The sequence below is a fragment of the Pleurodeles waltl genome, chromosome 8 (genome assembly GCF_031143425.1).
Source record: "Pleurodeles waltl isolate 20211129_DDA chromosome 8, aPleWal1.hap1.20221129, whole genome shotgun sequence".
Lineage (NCBI taxonomy): Eukaryota > Metazoa > Chordata > Amphibia > Caudata > Salamandridae > Pleurodeles > Pleurodeles waltl.
In genome coordinates this window covers 155,316,250-155,333,992 of record NC_090447.1, presented here as the reverse complement: position 1 = coordinate 155,333,992, position 17,743 = coordinate 155,316,250, and the positions used below count along the sequence as shown (strand labels likewise).

At 44.2% G+C, this 17,743-nt stretch overlaps 1 protein-coding gene across 1 annotated transcript in view; it reads left to right on the top strand.

The window, feature by feature from the left end:
• ME3 (malic enzyme 3) overlaps positions 1 to 17,743 on the top strand; it is a 384,512-nt gene that overhangs the window by 26,506 nt on the left and 340,263 nt on the right. The gene's annotated exons all lie outside the window — the stretch shown is intronic.

Genomic DNA, 17,743 nt, shown 5'->3' with positions numbered 1-17,743 from the left:
TTATCTGATCTTAAAGCATAAACTAGCATTTGCAATGCAGCGGGTCTCGCATTATGTTGAGTTATAGCTATTAGCTCAGTAAACTCCTAACCGGACTTTTCTTGCCACATTAAATGAAAAAAATCAAAACAAGCATGATTGCAGTGCGAAATAAAGAGAAAAAGTAGTCCAGAAACTATACTGAAAACATGGAGCCTCTTATGTTTCCAGTAGTTTACTGGTGCTCTCGAGGAGGGCTAAACACTGGAAAAGACATGACATATGCATGCCTTTCACTAATGAAATCAAGCGGATTTTAAAAGGAAAGCCCACGAACCAATGAAAGTGACCGACATAACATGAGCGTGGTTAAACCCCCTCACCCCCAAGAAAGATTAGAAGAGGGAAGGAGCGCTTTGCGCTAGCCCCTAAAAAGCACGTCTGGAAGAAGGTTACAGTGCAGACGTTCTCTAGCACTGGCAAGACTCTGGATGAAGCTCTCACTGCTGAATTCTAGCACAGGAGGGACACCGGGGAGGCCCTGCTTTGGAGAATGGGGAAATCGCACTCCAGGAGAACTCAAGTCCTAAGAAGACACTACTGCCAGAGGCTGACACTACCTGGAATTGTAAAAGCTCTCAGAATGATGCTCCTTTAGATGAAGTTCCCACTCTGGTGGTTCTCTAGCACTGGGACCACACCTTTTTGCAATATGTGCAAACTCTTGGATTCCTCCAATCCTGAGAAAAATTTGTAGAAAGGGAAGTTTATGCTCCTTGAGTACTGTAGCTCTTAAAAAGGTAGTGGAAGAAACTAACGCTGCTGAATAAGCACAATATGCGGCTATAGAGAAGTATCGCTTGATACACATTGTTGCACCTCCGTTGTCTGGGAGCACCAGAAGCTCATCCTAGCTGAGGGTCAATATAGTGTCTGTGCCCCTGGAAGTGCAGAAACGTAACCGACTCCAGTGAGGAAACCGAGGACATTCTACATTTTGCCAGCGTCAAACAGCAGCTCATCTATTGATTACCTTGGGCACAAAAATGGTATGCATGAGGGTTTTGGGTGCCAATGTCCAAGTGTTGCTTGGCTGGCTTTTTTTATGACTAAACTGGTGTTGTGTGGTCGCATTTTTTGTGAATGGACCGGTACTGCTTGGTTATCCACTTCATGAATGGATTGGTGTTGCAGCTGAATTCATTAGGTATGGACTATTTTTTTGTGGCTGGGTTCTTTATGAATGGACTGCTGTTGAAGGGCTGGATTCTTTTTGAATGGACTGGTGTTGAAGGGCTGGATTCTTTTTGAATGGACTGGTGTTGAAGGGCTGGATTCTTTTTGAATGGACTGGTGTTGTGTGGCTGGGTTCTTTTTGAATGGGCCGTTGTTGCATGGCTCCGTTCTTTAGGGATGTTCTGGTGTAGTGTAGCTGGATTTTTTTTTAAGGACTGGTGTTGTGTGCCTGGATTATTTCTGATGTGAGTGTTGTTGAATGGCTGGCTTCTTTTGAATCGACTGGCGCTGGGTGACTGGATTATTTTTTTAATAGACTGTTGTGTGGCTGGATTCTTTACGAATTGGCTGTTGTGTGGCTGGATTCTTTACGAATTGGCTGTTGTGTGGCTGGATTCTTTACGAATTGGCTGTTGTGTGGTTGGGTTCTTTACGAGTTTGGCTGTTGTGTGGCTGGGTTCTTTACGAATTGACTGTTGGTGTGTGGGTGGATTCCTTACGATTGGACTGTTGAGTGCTTTTGAATGGACTCATGTTGACTGACTGGGTACTCGATGAATGAACTAGTTTCTGCTTTGTTGCAGCGGCCAGGAAGACGGCATCATGTGGGGATGTGAATTGCAACGGTGGGTACTGTAATCTTCTAGACATGGATACCTCTGTGCAGTTCTCAGTATGCCTATGCAAGAGAGCCCCTGAAAACTACTGCACACTAAGCCCTCCTCATGCAGAATCTGGTCCCCTAGTCTGCCCTGGAGGTTAGTCGGTGCCTGGTACTGATAACCTATGGGTTATCAGTGACTGCTCTCCTCAATCCATGTTGGAGTCTGCAACTTTATTGATGGTGTTAATCAGTGAATCCTAGTCTGTGCGTTTCAAACAGATGTGACCTTCTTCAGCTTTTTGCCTCTATACTTTATGGCCTGATCTCCACCTAAGCTCCCAAGTTCAGATAGTGGACTTAACAATTTTGAAAAGTGGCTGTTTCCGTGGGTCTGCTGTTCCTTGTATGGTAGCATGGTGGATGGGGGGGCTAGGAGGAAGGGGTGTGTGTGTGTGTGTGTGTGTGTGTGTGTGAGAGAGCAAAAGGCGAACTTTTAAAATGCATTATGACGTAAAATTAACCTGATTCCATTTGCACCCTGATACAAACTATTTCGCTAGGCATTATTTTTCACTTAAATTTGAGGAACATCATCACATTTGCAAACGTTTGTCGTTTTTAGGGCCCATGTTTTGTGTTTAGAGTTTTTAAATGAGAACGTCGCACACACAGCTTCAGACTGTAAGCGCTGAGAGGGCAAACGTCTTCACACTGATAGCGGTCTTATGAATGTGCATTATTGCACTCCATTCAGGGTGTTAACAGAAACACACAAACCAATGACGCCAACCAACCTTAATTTCCCGTTGTGCAATACTAGCCTGTGATGAAAGAGGCCGCATATAAAGAGGGCCTGGGGCAATTAACACTTATTAATGCCTGACAGCATATATGCCATAAGGCCACTAACATAGCCCTCGCCTCGGTCCATGCCTGATTAATATCCCTGCTACACAATTTCACTGAATTTAAAGGGGCCCAGAAGCATTCTGAGCGGTACCAGATGTCCTGATATGGGAAACTATCCCGTCACTGGCCCAGTACTTCTGGGTACCCTCACCTGAATATATAAATGTCTATCCGAGCAGAGAAGACTAGAGGTCTCGCTCATTGTCAATGGAGGTTAAAACTCCCCCACGCAGGGTATGTGATGCTGTGCACGATAAGAGCCCTGTTTGAAGTAACTTCGGCGTTCAGTGCTGCCATACGTTTTCTGTATGAATGGGGTTTTTGTGGTGGGAGGTTGAAGCTGTGCTTGCGGCTGTCACTGCTGTTTGCGGGCTATAGCAACCGGGTGAAAACAGCCGTAAATACTGTGCTGTGCGGAGGCAGACAATCGTTAGAAAAAAAAGTGCCGATGCTGCATTTAGTAATCAGCAGCGAAGGAGGAAGAGCTGACTCACGACTCAGCCCCGTGGCATCTGGAACAGGTCAGGGGCTGCGTTTTTGCTGCCATGGTGAAAAGGGAATCCTGTTTTGGGTCATTTCCATGGTATTTAAACCCTCTGCAAGTATTTCATTGCACTGTGAATGATTCTGGAAGGGATTTAGTGCTGCTGTTAATATCTATGGTGCTTCGATCAAATAGCATGCAGGTCCAGGCTGTGTGGTAAGACTGTTTTTGCCACACACCCTCCGTGCACCTCAAATTTACAGTGGAACCAAGTACTGAGATCTTTGTATTCAGAGAGCTGGAAACCCTGTGTCTCAGATGTAGTCAGTTTGGACTAAACTGTACAGTCTTTCCTTAAACTGATTAAAAAGGGAACTGCCCCCTCCCCCAACCACTTACATGGCATGCTTCCTCATAGGGGTCGCACCTTCACCGCAGACAGTATTGTTGGTGGGCGTAGCATGGGCTCTTTGTGAGGAATGTGGTTATTTTTGGGTCTGGCATCAACCAATGCCTTCCATTGGTCTGTTACTCTGTCATCCACATGTTCCCACCTCTACACGAACAGCACAGCTAATGGGCCAGTCAGCTTCACAACATTCTGCTACGTGATACAAAAGGCCGCTCACACAAAGTAGATCCCTTTTGCTACCAGAGACCACTTTGGCAACGTGTACTTTGTAGAGCCCCAAAAATATTTTTCCTTTTTGCCAGTGTTTATTTTTTTTATACTGGTGATGGCAGAGAAGCTACTGAAAATATAACTTTACAAAAACCATGATGAACAAGCCTTGACAACGCCAAAATCTTGGCTGCCAATGCCAGTCCTATTGCCTTCACCAGTGCTTGATTTGCACTGTAGATAGGGGTGAAAACTGAAGTTTAAATTTATGCTTTAGTCAGGCTAAGAATTTTTGCTGCGGACTCCAGTAACAAGGCTAAAAGCAAAAACGATGCGTTTTTAGGATACATTTCTTGCTAATGTGGTCAACGCGTTTCTGCCGCCCCTTGTCGGCTTATATGAGTGAGGGTACTTATCGGGACCAGCATGCCCCCTTTGTGTACTTAAGTGATAGTTTCTGTTTAAAACTGATGTGGGTAGGTGTGAATAAAAATGGCAAGCGTCATGAGAGAGCAGACACCCAACCACTCCTCCTTTGGCTGTGTATCGCATTGCTTCGAGTGGAACTGAAAACACTCTCTTGTATATAAACAATTAATCTGTTAAATCGGAATCGGACTTTGGCACCCCAACCCTTCTTTGACCTTGATAAGCCAACCATCAGATGCCCAATGCCACTCAATCATGCTATGAGAGGTGTCGTCTGCAGGATTACCCCTGCTACGAAGCTGTAGGGACCCAAGTACAACGTCACTCAGGCCTCGATTATGAGTAGCGCAGTCGGGGACATCACAAGGGAAGGGAAGCTGAGCCGCATGCTTTCTGGAAGCCGACGTCCCTTTTACAACATGTAGTTACAAATTGGAACTACACCAGACTTTTCTGAGTTCTTCCATACAGAATCCTCAATAACATGTTAGACCTCGGTTTGCTGGTCGCATTCTCACGTTTTCTTGATTTGTGGCTGTTTCAGTGCACACCTTATATCCAGATGCTGTTAATATGACGCATATAAGGATTTTTTTGGTTCATGTAGCCATTCTGGTTCGCTTCTATGACCTTTTGGCCTTTTCTCTGGCACACAGCCATGCCAGCTGGTCTTGATGCCTTCCGTCCACAGACCTCTATGTTGACCATGCCTGTATCACTTGTGCTCTATCGTCTTCTTAGTCTTTCTAATTCTATCTTCACAACTTCTCTCCGCCTAAATATCCTGACACTGAATTGTTTTCTTGGCTTATTTCTACCATTGTTAACTGTACCCATATTCATTTACCTCTGTAACAATAGGAACATTTTAGGGCTTGTCCAACTGTTAAAAAAAAAAAAAAAAGTCTCAAATTATTACCATTGCAGTTGTGCTAAAAGTTGATAGTGATCCACTAAGTCCTTAATGAACCATCTCATTATTGCTCACCTGTAAATCCCTTTAAGGCAACATGACCTCAATTTATAACTTCTCCTTAAAATACAAAATTCATAATTCCTCAACTCTAGGCTAGGCGCCTGATGGAGGCTCATAGATGTACAATGAGAGGAGCAGGTCCATTGGAAGTCCTCAGACATGGGATAGAATATCAGACATGCACTGAAATGTCCAATTGTTTCAGCCTCTACTCGCAGACTATCATCATGGTAGGACTCCGGAAAACAAAGCTCAGAATATAAGGCTCTATTAATAGCATAACATCAGACAAAAATCAATATTTCTCTGCCTCCGTTTTTACCCTCTTTCAGGTACTTGAAGAATGGTTGACTGTTCCCCTTTGGACTTCACAGCCATCAAAGTGTTTCACATGTGCACATTTTATAGCCCTCACTACACTGCTCTTGTGTGGGGTTCCTTGGAAGCATAATGAAAATTAAAAAATGCATACATGGTACAAGTGACATGCCCATCTTCACCACTTCCTCCAGGTTGCCAGCCCTGTTATCCAGCTGTTTAGTATAACAAGCGCAGCGCCTGTCCTTCCGTGCTCTACCTTGGTCCTCTTACAAGTAGTCTGTGTGCTTTCACAACCTCCGAAGATGGTGAGGCTTTCTACAGATTCCGCTATTACTGCAAAATGGCTTGTACTTACCTCCATAAGGTATCCTTCCTTTGTATGAATGTACCTGGAAAATATGCAGGTGTTCTTCTCCCCCACAATTTTTTAAAGTTTCCATTTTATCCTCCTAGTTATATTTTTGCCTGCAGTGCATCGGTAAAAGAATTTAAGAATTTGCTCTTTCTTCTTTGTGCATCAGCAACTGTAATTCCAAGGAAAGTGTTATTTCATGTTGATGGAATTTTAGGTTGCAGCCTTCAAGGTATGTCTTAATGTAATTGTTTCTTTTACCCCACCTGTGTTAATTTCTTATGTTAATTGTCTCAGGGTTTCATAACAGATTGTCTACTGAGGCTACAACTTGGGCGTGGAGCATGCCATGTTGCTCTGCGTACCTCTCTCTCACTCCCTTTGCATCATGGTGAGAATATCCAATAATGCATCTCTTGTCCCCTCTGTGAGTAGTCCTCCCCATATTGCACTGCCTCCGAGTTTCGCAGTTGATGCTGCTGCCTATTTAGTCTGATGCTCCATCATTGTCTGGGATGTTTGCTGGTTACTAATTTTATACGGCGAACGTAGACTGCCTGCCCCTGTGTCACACAAGGCATACCTCTTCAGGTTATCAGCTTACCCTGGATTGCCATTGCTGCCAGTTGGTGCTGCTACGGTAAATTCCAGTGCCCTTCACCCTCTCACTTGTTGCATTTATTGCTTCTCTGATTTTCGGTAGATGGCGCGTGAAGCTAGCTATATCCTCACCAATCTCCAGCCACAAAGATCTGGTCTCTGCTTCCAGGGTGACACTGTTTTTATGGGGCGGTGGTGCTTGGCACACACTGCCAATCTAAGGTTCCTGTGTCTGAGTGCTGCCTCCCTATGCCAGATTCTTTCCTCTGCAAGTCTTTTCAAACATTGGTCCTCCTCCGCCTCGTGGTCGTTGCAGTAAGCCAATGCCTACCTCTGAAGTTTAGAGACTGGGCCTTCGCTAGGCTTGTCTGGCTTTGACCCTCCCACCCCCTCACTATTCTATTTTCTAAGTTTAATTGGACATTTTCTCAAGTTGCTCATTCAACTTTAGCAGCTACTATCACATTCATATGGGAAGAATGAACTAATTTGCTTGCGCTCTAGTGCATCAAATCCCTATTCTCTTCTTTCCAAGGGGACCTACAGAATAAGGAAGTTTAAAATGTAGGTGTTAGACCTGTCAGCCTTAGTGTGCCTTTCCCCCAAACCTTTTGCCTTCACTCCTCCTGTTTTGCTTCATTTGTTTTTGTTGGCCTGTGAACTTTACCACTGCTACCCAATATTAAGGTGCTTGTGCACAATCCTTTAAGCATGGTGAAATTGGTTTAAACCCAATTGGCACATTTAATTTACTTGCAAGTCTCTAGTAAAGTGGCACTAAATGGGCCCATACATTAAATGCTGCCAGCGGGCCTGCAGCATTGATTGTGCCACCCACGTAAGTATCCTTTTAAAACATGTCCCAGGCCTGCCAGTGCAGCCTGTATGTGCAGTGTTAGACTACCATTTTGACCTGGCAAAATAAACCTTTTGCCAGGCCTAAACCTCCCTTTTTTTTAAATCCATATGTCACCCCTAGGGTAGGCCCTAAACAGCCCATAGGGCAGGGCTTGTTGTATTTACTGGCTGAAGTCAGAATTCTATCTGATCCCGTCACCTTGAAGAACAGACTCGAGGAGGGATGCGTATTAGAATGCTCCTTGTTGAACTATATGTAGCAGATATGACATCACATCCATAACGTTCCAAAAATTAACCTCCTAAATTATGGTGCAGAAATGTAGCACTTCTGTGTTTAGTGGACAATCCTTTTATTCCAATGAGACTTTAGCAATTTTCAGACCCTACTGGTGATAATGAATCTAATGATTAAATAATACACATGATCACGTTTTTTGGCAGATGTAAAACAAAACATTCATGTTAGGTCCATTGCTCAAAGCCTGAACTTAACACACAACAGATCTACACTTTGCGCTACAGCATTGACAGCCTGCAGTGACCACAACGCGAAGTTCCAGCAATGATCTCCATGCTACAGCGACAACCGTCTGCGATGCCCAGCCTGCACTTGACGCTGCAATGACTGCCATTCGTGGCGCTTTCCTGCTCCTCGCGCCCTCCTTCACCACAAACTGGAGTCTTTGCGCTACACCTTAGAAGGTAGCTTTTCAGCAGGATTAACCCTGGTCCCTGTATCAGGCCCGCATTCCATCAGAGCTGACCTGAACTAGTGACTTTCACTCGGTCTCGCGCAACCAGATAAACACGTGTGACGCTTTGTGTTTTTAGGCACTTTACTTACCTTAAATCTTTAAAACTGCATACCTCCGGTTGTACTGATTTGATTTTAGTTTTTTTTTTTTTCTCACATAATTTACTACACCTTACTGTATTTTTCTTAATTGCCATGTGGGACTTTTCTTGTGTTCTGTTTTCACTTTGTTACAGTTTGTTTGCTGCATAAATACTTAACACAATGCCTCTGAGTTAACCCTGACTGCTTTTGTGCCAAGCTACCAGAGGGTTAAGCACAGGTTAATTAAATGACTTTTTGTGGTTCATCTGGGCAAGGATTCTAGCTGTTGCCCGAGTAGGGTTTCACCCTCCTCAGCCAACAACTTGATTTCTCACAGTAGGTCTCGCCCAATAGACTCTGCAGTTTAGTAAACATAGCCAGTTGCTTCCAGGCCCACTGTTGTTATGACAAATGTTTGAGAACAAACAAAGGATTTTTTTTAGCTGTGTCCTGTCATGATGGCATGACTGTGATCATCCAGGTACGTTTCTAACCCATTTGTGACTGTGCAAGCTCATGCAGCCGCAGGCGTTCGTGCATGGACTGCTGTCCAAACTTAGTGCGTAGCCCTGTAGGTGTTTCTTTCCTTTTGGCCAAGTGTGATGAAGCGACACCTATTTCTAGTTATTAAAAAATGTACTTCAGGAAAACAGACAAGATGGCGTTTGGCGCCATCTAGTGATTTAGCTACGTGAGCTGCTTTATGAACGAAGACTGCAGGCTTGCTTTCAATTAAAAATCTATAAATAAATGCTGCTTAACGAGAGTGGGGCCCTGAAAAGGGCAGGCCCTGTGCGTCCTTCTAGACCTGATGATTGTGCGCAGAACTGAGGCGCTCGAAAAGACTTGTCCAACCCATGCCAAGTCTGCTTTGTAATTTGCCCAAAATAATATTTGCAAAGTCTGAAAAGACCAGATTACAGCTGCCTGTCCTCCGTAGACTTCAAAAACTAGAAGCACGTTTGTTTCTGTTGTAATAGACGCAGGAATGCACTGGTTTATGGTACCTTTAAAGGTACCATTTGGAGAGAAGTGTCCTACTGATATTAGTGCAGAAGAATGTTATCCAGGTATTACCTGGATCCAGTAAGGTTAAATGTCAATACTGCTTATCCCCTCCGGATTAGGTCCGAGTCTGACCCTCCTTTAACCCCCCATGGAATGGATCCAAAGCGGCCCTGCATACAGATGTGCTAAACCCAAGAGCCGAGGCAGCGGGGGCTCGTTCCACTTCTCCATAAGAATTCACAGTATTTTCTTCTGCTTAGAACAGTTGCATTTAAGGGAAAGTAATTGCTTTGTGTTCTTGACTTACTTTGTAACCCTAATCCTTCTTACTGTATACGATTACAATGTGGCTGTCCAAGGATCAGCTGCAGCACTGGATAATTAGTTTTGTCTCCACCTATAAATCTATTGAGAGGGATTGTCTGTGTACGGAATAATTTCTACTTTGATATCCCTTAAAGTTCTTAGCTTCAATTTACCAGTGCTTTTTTAATGAAATAATAAGCTCTGGGCCGCAAGGTTTTGCTCAGAAATCTGAGGTCTGCGCTGTAAAAGGTCAGAGGTGCCATAAACCAAGGCTGTGTTGTCTTGGTTTAATCTGATGAGTGTTAGAGAATCTTGGGCCTGATTATGACCTTGGTGGATGGGCTAGTCCGTCACAAACGTGACCGATAGCCCACCTGCTGTTTTACAAGTGCCATAGGATATAATGGAGCTTATAATATGGCGAACGGGATATCCGTCACCTTTGTGAGGGAGTATCCCATCTGCTACAGTCGTAATCGGGCCCCTAGTCTCTTACAGACCACGCAAGGGGTGGCTTCCTATTTGCACCTGACATTGGGCACCTGGGAACGGGGGTGACCCGATTTAGCCTAGGGTCTATTAGGTGGTTATGTTTCCCCAAAGGTCACTTCGCTTCCTCTGACCTATGTATATGCCCGTATGAGGAGACATCTCCCAAGACCCTGTGGCATCTCTTGTCTCGTTCTGCAAGTTTTATCTCCCACTTACTAAACGTTTTTTAGTCCCCGTGCTTTGGAAATTTAAATTGAACAAGTATAAAGTGGCACTGATTTCTTGCAACACTTGGATTCCCCCATTGCTTGCCACGCAGTAGGCTCCTTTTTAAAATGTGCACTGAAATTGCGTCAATCTATGAGGTTTTCATGATGACGCCTTACAGCTCCCCCTTTAGTTTTTCTTTTTAGTTCGATGCTGTCTCCATGTGCCTGTGTGTTATATCTGCTGTTCTAGTTTCTATTTATGTATTTTACCTTGCGTTGTGCTGCATCGTTCATGATCTGTTGTTTATGAGCTCGAATGAAGAATTTTGATTATCGATTGACTCTTTAATCAATCACCCGACGCCCCCTGTCTTTTATCTCACATTACAGGTTCTTTTTATCCCTGCTTCCCAACTTTAGCACTATTTTTCCAGCTTTCTCTTCCTTTCCGTCGTTTGTGTCTCTCTGGATCAAAGTCTGAGGAAAAATAAAAAACGGTCCCCAAAAATGAGTTCTGGTGGGCCGCACCTGCAAACACCGGCTCAAATTAAGCACTGAATTTTATACACTGTACAGTTTAATGTGATGGTGAAACTGCGAGCCCCTGTGAGAAACAATAACCTTGTTTTCATGTGTATCGCAGCCGGCCGTAGAATCTGGCATGTGGCATTGAGTCCAGAATCCCGTGTTTTAGGTTGTCAGGCCGGTAGGTCACGTTCTTGTTGAATTAAAGATTAATGACCGTGTTTATTGCTTTGTTGGCTCCATGAACAAACTATTGCACTGGTATTAGAGGTGGGCATGGAGTATGATGGACGCCATCTGCTTTATTCCATGGAGTTCTGGTTCACCATTGCAGGTGATGTGTTCTGCCAGCTCAACTTTCAAAGTGGAAGTTGTCTCTGCATCTCCCTATATCCCAGGTCAGGCAGCTTTCAGACCAGGTAGGGGGCTGGGGTGATACTCCTGGCACCAGACGAAGCTGTATCAATGACCGGACAAGAGGGGTGTGCATGCCTTAATCTTGCTAGGTCCTTCAGCTGTAATTGACTCGGTGAGCCAGAACATACTACTCTGCTCCTTGAGCAATTTTGCTTGTTCACGTTGATCCAGCTTTTGGTGTTTTCATTGGTGGCCCTCAGGAGGAACAGAGTGGAGTTTGTGCAGGCGGCACTCTCAGGCTCAGAGCTGCCTTCTAAACGTGGGATCCAGATGAATGTCCGCCTGTTGCAGATATTGTCTGTCACCATGGCGAGCTGCTGTAGTGTTCTTTTCACTGAACCCACACGTCTTCTTCCTGTCCCATTACCATATTTCCTCCTGGCTTTGTGCAGAAGCTTTCACTGCTATTGACCGCTGCATGTGTATGTATCTGTGCGTGTGCGTCTGATCTTGTACTCTTGTTGCCACCACTGTTTCATTCCCCAGTGACGAGGTATTTTTGCCTCCTAAAACAATGTACCTGATGTATAAGAAGCTCACACTGCTCCTGTCTATAATATATCTATATTGCTGGCTGTGTGAGTGAAGCTTGCACTGTGTTTGATGTGGCTGTACCTGATATATGGGAAGCTCACACTGCTCCTGTCTATAATTTACCTCTATGTTGTGTGAGTGAAGCTTGCACTGTGTTTGATGTGGCTGTACTTGATATATGGGAAGCTCACACTGCTCCTGTCTATAATTTACCTCTATGTTGTGTGTGTGAAGCATGCACTGTGTTTGATGTGGCTGTACTTAATGTATCGGAAGCTCACACTGCTCCTGTCTATAATTTACCTCTGTTGTGTGTGTGAAGCTTGCACTGTGATTGGCGTGGCTGTACCTGATATATGGGAAGCTCACACTACTACTGCCTATAATTTTTCTTCATGTTGTCTATATGAGGGATGCTTGCACTGTGATTTGCATGACTGCACCATTAATTCATTTGTATGTTATCTAAGTAAGTGAAGCTTGCACAGAGTGCTATTTCTGTACATGATGTATATGTGGGGGAAGCTCCCACTACACCTGCTTATAATGTATCTGTATGAGGGAAGCGTGCTCTGTGATTGATGTTGCTGTACCTGATGCATGAGTGAGCGGAAACCCTCACTGGTCTGTAATTGACCTCATCTGTATGTTTGTGTGAGTGAAGCTTGCACTGTGATTGACATGGCTGTACCTAATCTGTGTGGACATGCACATCTGCTGCGTGCTGCACCTTGTCTCTGTGTAAGCGAACCGTGCCCTGCTGCTGCCAGGCTCTCCCTGGTCTGTGAGTGAGGGACGTGCGCACTGGCCTTTCCTGTGCGTGTTAGTGAACTTGAGAACCTCTTTCTATGCTACAAAAGCCATATGTGTTGCTTTCGTCAGTCAGCGTGTTTTTGAAACGGCGTGTTGATATTACTACTAATACTCGAGGGTGCTTGGCTCACTCGTTATTGCTCGTGTGAAAATGACCGTGTCTATGAAGCAGTTCTGTTTTTCTTTCCAGTTATTTTCTTTGGCCATCAGGCAGTTTACCATGCTGCTTAGCAAAGATAACTGAAAGCTAACAGCAGGCCAGGTTCAGGCTAGCAGCTGCTCGGTGAGCCATGAGCTGACAATAAGACCTGCTGGGGGGAAAGACTTACTGAAAACTGATAAATTGGAAACTGTTGACACAAGTCCAGGGTACACGCCACTGGTTCCCTTGAATTTTCTTTTTGGAAATCCTTGTCTTACTGCTCGTTTTTCCCTATTGTATTTAAACAATCTGAGCTGCTTTTCCCACATCCAGGTTTTTTTTTTTTTTTAAAACAGTTACACTTTTTTTTTTTTTTAAAGAAACTCATTATATTTCTGTATCGCAGCAGCAGTTAAGACACTCAGATTTGATGTTTTTTGTCCTCGGTCGTGCCTGGAAACAGACATTATGCATGTACATTTGAGGTGTATTACGTTGCAGCATTTTCAGAATATTTGATGGGTCATGCTTATAGGATCTTGGATAGAGCCTGGTTTATATATGGGATAAAGTTCCCCCATACATACGTAATACATGGCATAATGCACCGCCTGCTATACATTATAATATTACTGGAGGTCGCTGAGGAGTAGCCAAATAGAGAAACAAGTCTGAGTTCCTTTATAAGGTCAAAGAACTCGGAGGTAACTTGCAATATCCTTAATTTGTATGGCAGGTGAATATTTTATTCCTTATAATACATGGTCACACCCTAACTCTTCCCACAAACCAGTTGTATCTTTGGTGTGGTGCACTTTCATATGAAAGAGATGAGTTGTTTGTAAACTTGAAGAATTAAATTAGAATATCTACTGCAAAATTAAATACACTAAAAAATGTGTCTCAATGTTTAGATTGAGTTCAGTAAAGTTCAGATTTAACAAAACGCTGTAGCTCAGAATGCGTAGAAACATACAGAAAGAATCTTTCCTATAATTACCTAAAGTGTGGAAAAAAATAAATGTATTTTGCAAAACTATGGGCTTCAGTCCTACTTACTCGTTTCTCTATACAGTCAAAGAACTACTTGGTGATATGCGTTATGCTCTTAATGCATGGGAGCCAGCAATCCCTGTATTAAAGCCAGTCTCTAAGTTCCTCATTCGAGGCCATTTGTAAAGCCCTTAGTTACCTGAAATAAAGAAATGACATAACTGTTCCACTGTAATCACTGATGTAACCATGCCAGCTGCCAGAGGTAGCAGCCGTGGAAAGTCATGACATGGAGCATAATTAAAGCTGCACTTTAAACAAGAAACATGACTTTCCCTTCACCTGCTCGATTTTTCTAGATGAAGAGTGATAAACAGAAAAGATATAGGGCCTGATTTAGATATTGGCAGATGAATTACTTTGTCCCAATGGCGATGGATATCCTGTCTGCCAAAATCTAAATCCCATAGGATATAATGAAGGAGGATGGAGGAAAAATAAATGGAAGGGTCACATTGTATGTAACACCTTAGGGGTGGTGCAAGCTGGGGGTGGCCACACCTGTCCTTTGCATTTTCCTGCCATTGCTCCCGCCGAAAGAGGGGGTTTGCAACAAGGGTGGCCATCTGCTGCTAGCAGCAGGGCTAGGGGTTGAGCTTCAAGAGCGGTAAGCACTTTGAAGCTCGTAGGCAGGGCTGTGCACATTCCTGGGAGGGAGGGGGGAGACGTAACACCTCTTCCCAGGAAGTGCTTTGTTCTCTGGACCCAGAGAGCACAGGCTCTCACCCCTGGGTTCCAGAATCTTGCCTGTTGGTGGCAGGCTCATTGTGACCGGTCAGCAACAATGCCAGGATAGTTAGCTTTTCCAGGGGGCACCTCTAAAGTGCCCCCGGGTAAATTTTTCAACAAATCCAGTACTGGTACCAGTTTAGACTTCTAATTTTGAGTTGTTTGATACCAACCAACCCAGGGTGCAGAGTGGCCATCATGTAGCTGTGAATCTCGTACTGACCTGCGTCAAGCACATGCATGTAAAATGGCTGCTCTGTCCGCTTACTATGCCCCAGGTGTGGCAGGGACACAGTAGGCGCATATTGCTCATGCATCTGTGCCCCCTACATGCAGTATAGTGCACCCTGCCTCAGGGCTGGAAGGCCTGCCAGAGGGGTGATTTACTGATATTGCATGCAGGTTTAGTGGACAAGGCACACCGTCTGTGTGCCACGTCAGTTTTGCATTTTGGGATTGCACCAGGACACTCAGCCTGCAATGGCAATGCTAAGTGCACTTGGATGCATTGTCCCCGAGGGTGGCACAATCTGTGCTGTTGCCCTCAGGGGCCTACCCATAGTACCACATGCCCTGGGTACCTTAGTACCGCTTACTAGGGACTTATAGGGGCACCTAAATGTGTTTCTAATTGTGCCAATGCATCGCAACAGTTTTGGGAATGAGATCTGGCCTAGGGAACCTGGTTAGCAGGGGCCCTTGGCACTAACAACTTTGAAACCACATCAAATATGGGCAAAAGTGTGGGCTAACCATGTCAAAAGAGGCACGTTCTCACACCAAGTGATTTATTCCTTAAAATAAAAGGCCGATCCATTACCTTCCCCATCTCGTAAATCTGTTTTAAATCCTTAATCTTTTTTTTTCTGTACAATGAATAATATACTATGGTTGCAGATACTTTGAATGCATTTCAAGCCTAACTGTGCTTATAACTAGTTGCCTGGTAGGTGTTAAGCAGTTTAATAAGTCATTTTCAAAAGTGGCATGTTTGAAACTTGTTTCAACTCTGCTCACTAAACTGCCTTTCATATTGTATGCATTGAGGTATTGATTTTCAATGTTTAGCAACGTCAGAAAGTTAAGATTTACTGTTGAGGGTGATTTTAAGATTGAAGGGGGGGCCTGGCAGCTGCCACAACAATAAAGTTTTGCAAAAGCTATGACAAAACAAGCACTGACAAAGTCAAAAGGTTGGCGCCTGCTTCGAATGGGACACCATATCTCCTTTCCTGGTGATTTATTGCAGACACCTGCAGTACCCTTTGATAACCGGTCCATAATTTGGAAACCAGAGCCTCCAAATACCTTATCAGTCTGCAACCCCTTCATTCTGTCTCCATGAACTAGAGCTGGTCATAGTTGCACGGGTCTCCGTAGGTCTACTTTTCCTTGAACTTGTGGTCCACTTTATCTTTATCGGTTGGAATTCGCAGTCTTTCAATCACCACATCTGCTGAGACGGCCTCCCTGTCCGTACCAGCGAGTGATTGCTTTCTGTAATCGGATCCAAATGTGACTGAGCACCGCGAGGTTTCTAATCTTACAGGGAGCCCCTGACAGTCTGTCACTGGCATTGAAATTGATGCATTGAGCTTTAGTGCATGTAGCGCCGAGAGTGTTTGCTGTGCGGCGCTACTACTGCAGCCATGTTTTTTTCCTGACTATGGTGCCTTTTGTTGAACTCCTGCCTCTGTTGTTCGTCATAGGGTCTGTAGCGGAGCAGCTGGCTATTGGTTGTATATTTTAGCTTTTCGTGAATTTGAAATATTCTCTGTCCTCTTTGTTACTTCCTGCCTCTTTTACTCTTAAAGTATGAGGCCATGACTTGGATGCTGCGAGTATTGACTTCTGGGTGGCACTAAACATTCTTTCCCGTGTAACAGTACTTCCTGTTGCCCTAGCTATAGGTCACTTCAGTTCACTGTGGTGCAGATACATCTAATGAGGTTTGGTGGTGTGGTGTCCCACTGATCTCCCTGGTGTCTGTCCCCACAGCTGCCCATATCTTTAGTCTCTCAGTCCCAGCAGCTCCTCAATGCCTGTCTCTGCTGAGTCTTAAACCATGACCGCCTTCGCTTCTGCCCATCAGCAGTTTTCCTGCACCATGAAAACTCTCCGCGGGTGGCCTCAGAAATGATCATTCTTCAGCTCCCACCAGACCCTGCTGAGGGATCCCTGACCATTGACACCAATAGAGACCTCTATTGGTCCTGGCTACCATACTCCTAGACCTAGGCCCCCCTCACTACTGCAGTGGACAGTGCCCTGAATGAAGCTTTTCCAGTGTACAATGAAGAAGATTTGAACCGTTCAGAAATTCGACTCTTGCCTCCGGCAAGCGCATCATCATCACCAGCGCCTCCATCATTAGAAAAGGAAATAGTCGAAGCAGCTCTTTTTAATCTGAATGAATGAGTGGATTAATGAGTGATTGAAGCATGCAACGTGTGGAATAAATCAAGCCCACGCACTATTTCTGGCTCAAACGTTTACGTGTTTCGAATTCCATGTATTCCAGTCACTGCCCTAAGGATCAAAGGCCCTCTTATATTGGCATGTTCATTTTCACTGAAGAGTTAGAGTTACTGAGGACTTGCTTCTGAGTAATCTATAATGATAACCTGTTTGCCACATAGCACTATTTATGAATACCAACTGGACTTTCTCATTTTTTAGGAAGTCACTTAGTAGCAGGTGGCTTCTGCTACAATTCTACTGTCTGGTGGGATGATCTAGACATTTCTTTTATATAATATGTATGTGTGTGTGTGTGTGTGTGTGTGTGTGTATCTCAAAACAACTAACAAATACAGGTTTTACATTCCCTTTCTCAGAGCAATTCATTATTTTAGGCAGAAAGTTCAACAAATTGTATGATAACTGTTGGGTTTTACACTACTCTCTTTAAAATTCTAGCCTATGCCACTGTTGGATCAGTAAGTAAATATTTATTCTTAAACGTGCAGCATTACTATGCAGTTTCTAGGCACTCTTCTGTTTTCCAACAGAAAAATTTATTCTACTGTTTGCAAGAGACGAAAAATACTAGATTTAGGTCCTGATTTAGATATTGGCAGACGTGTTACTCAGTCACAGTCTATAGCTTTAAACTTAGAATCATTAGCCGGTAGGTAGCAAAGAGTTTATGTCCCCAGCCTGTGGAGCAGTCTTGCAGTTCATGCTGTGTCCTTTGTGCTGCCTTATGCACAAGGCTCCTCCATAATTACCCAGTTTGTCTACAGAATAAGGGTGATTCTGTTCCCCAGAAGTCCTTGGATTTCCTCAGTAGGAAGAATAGTCA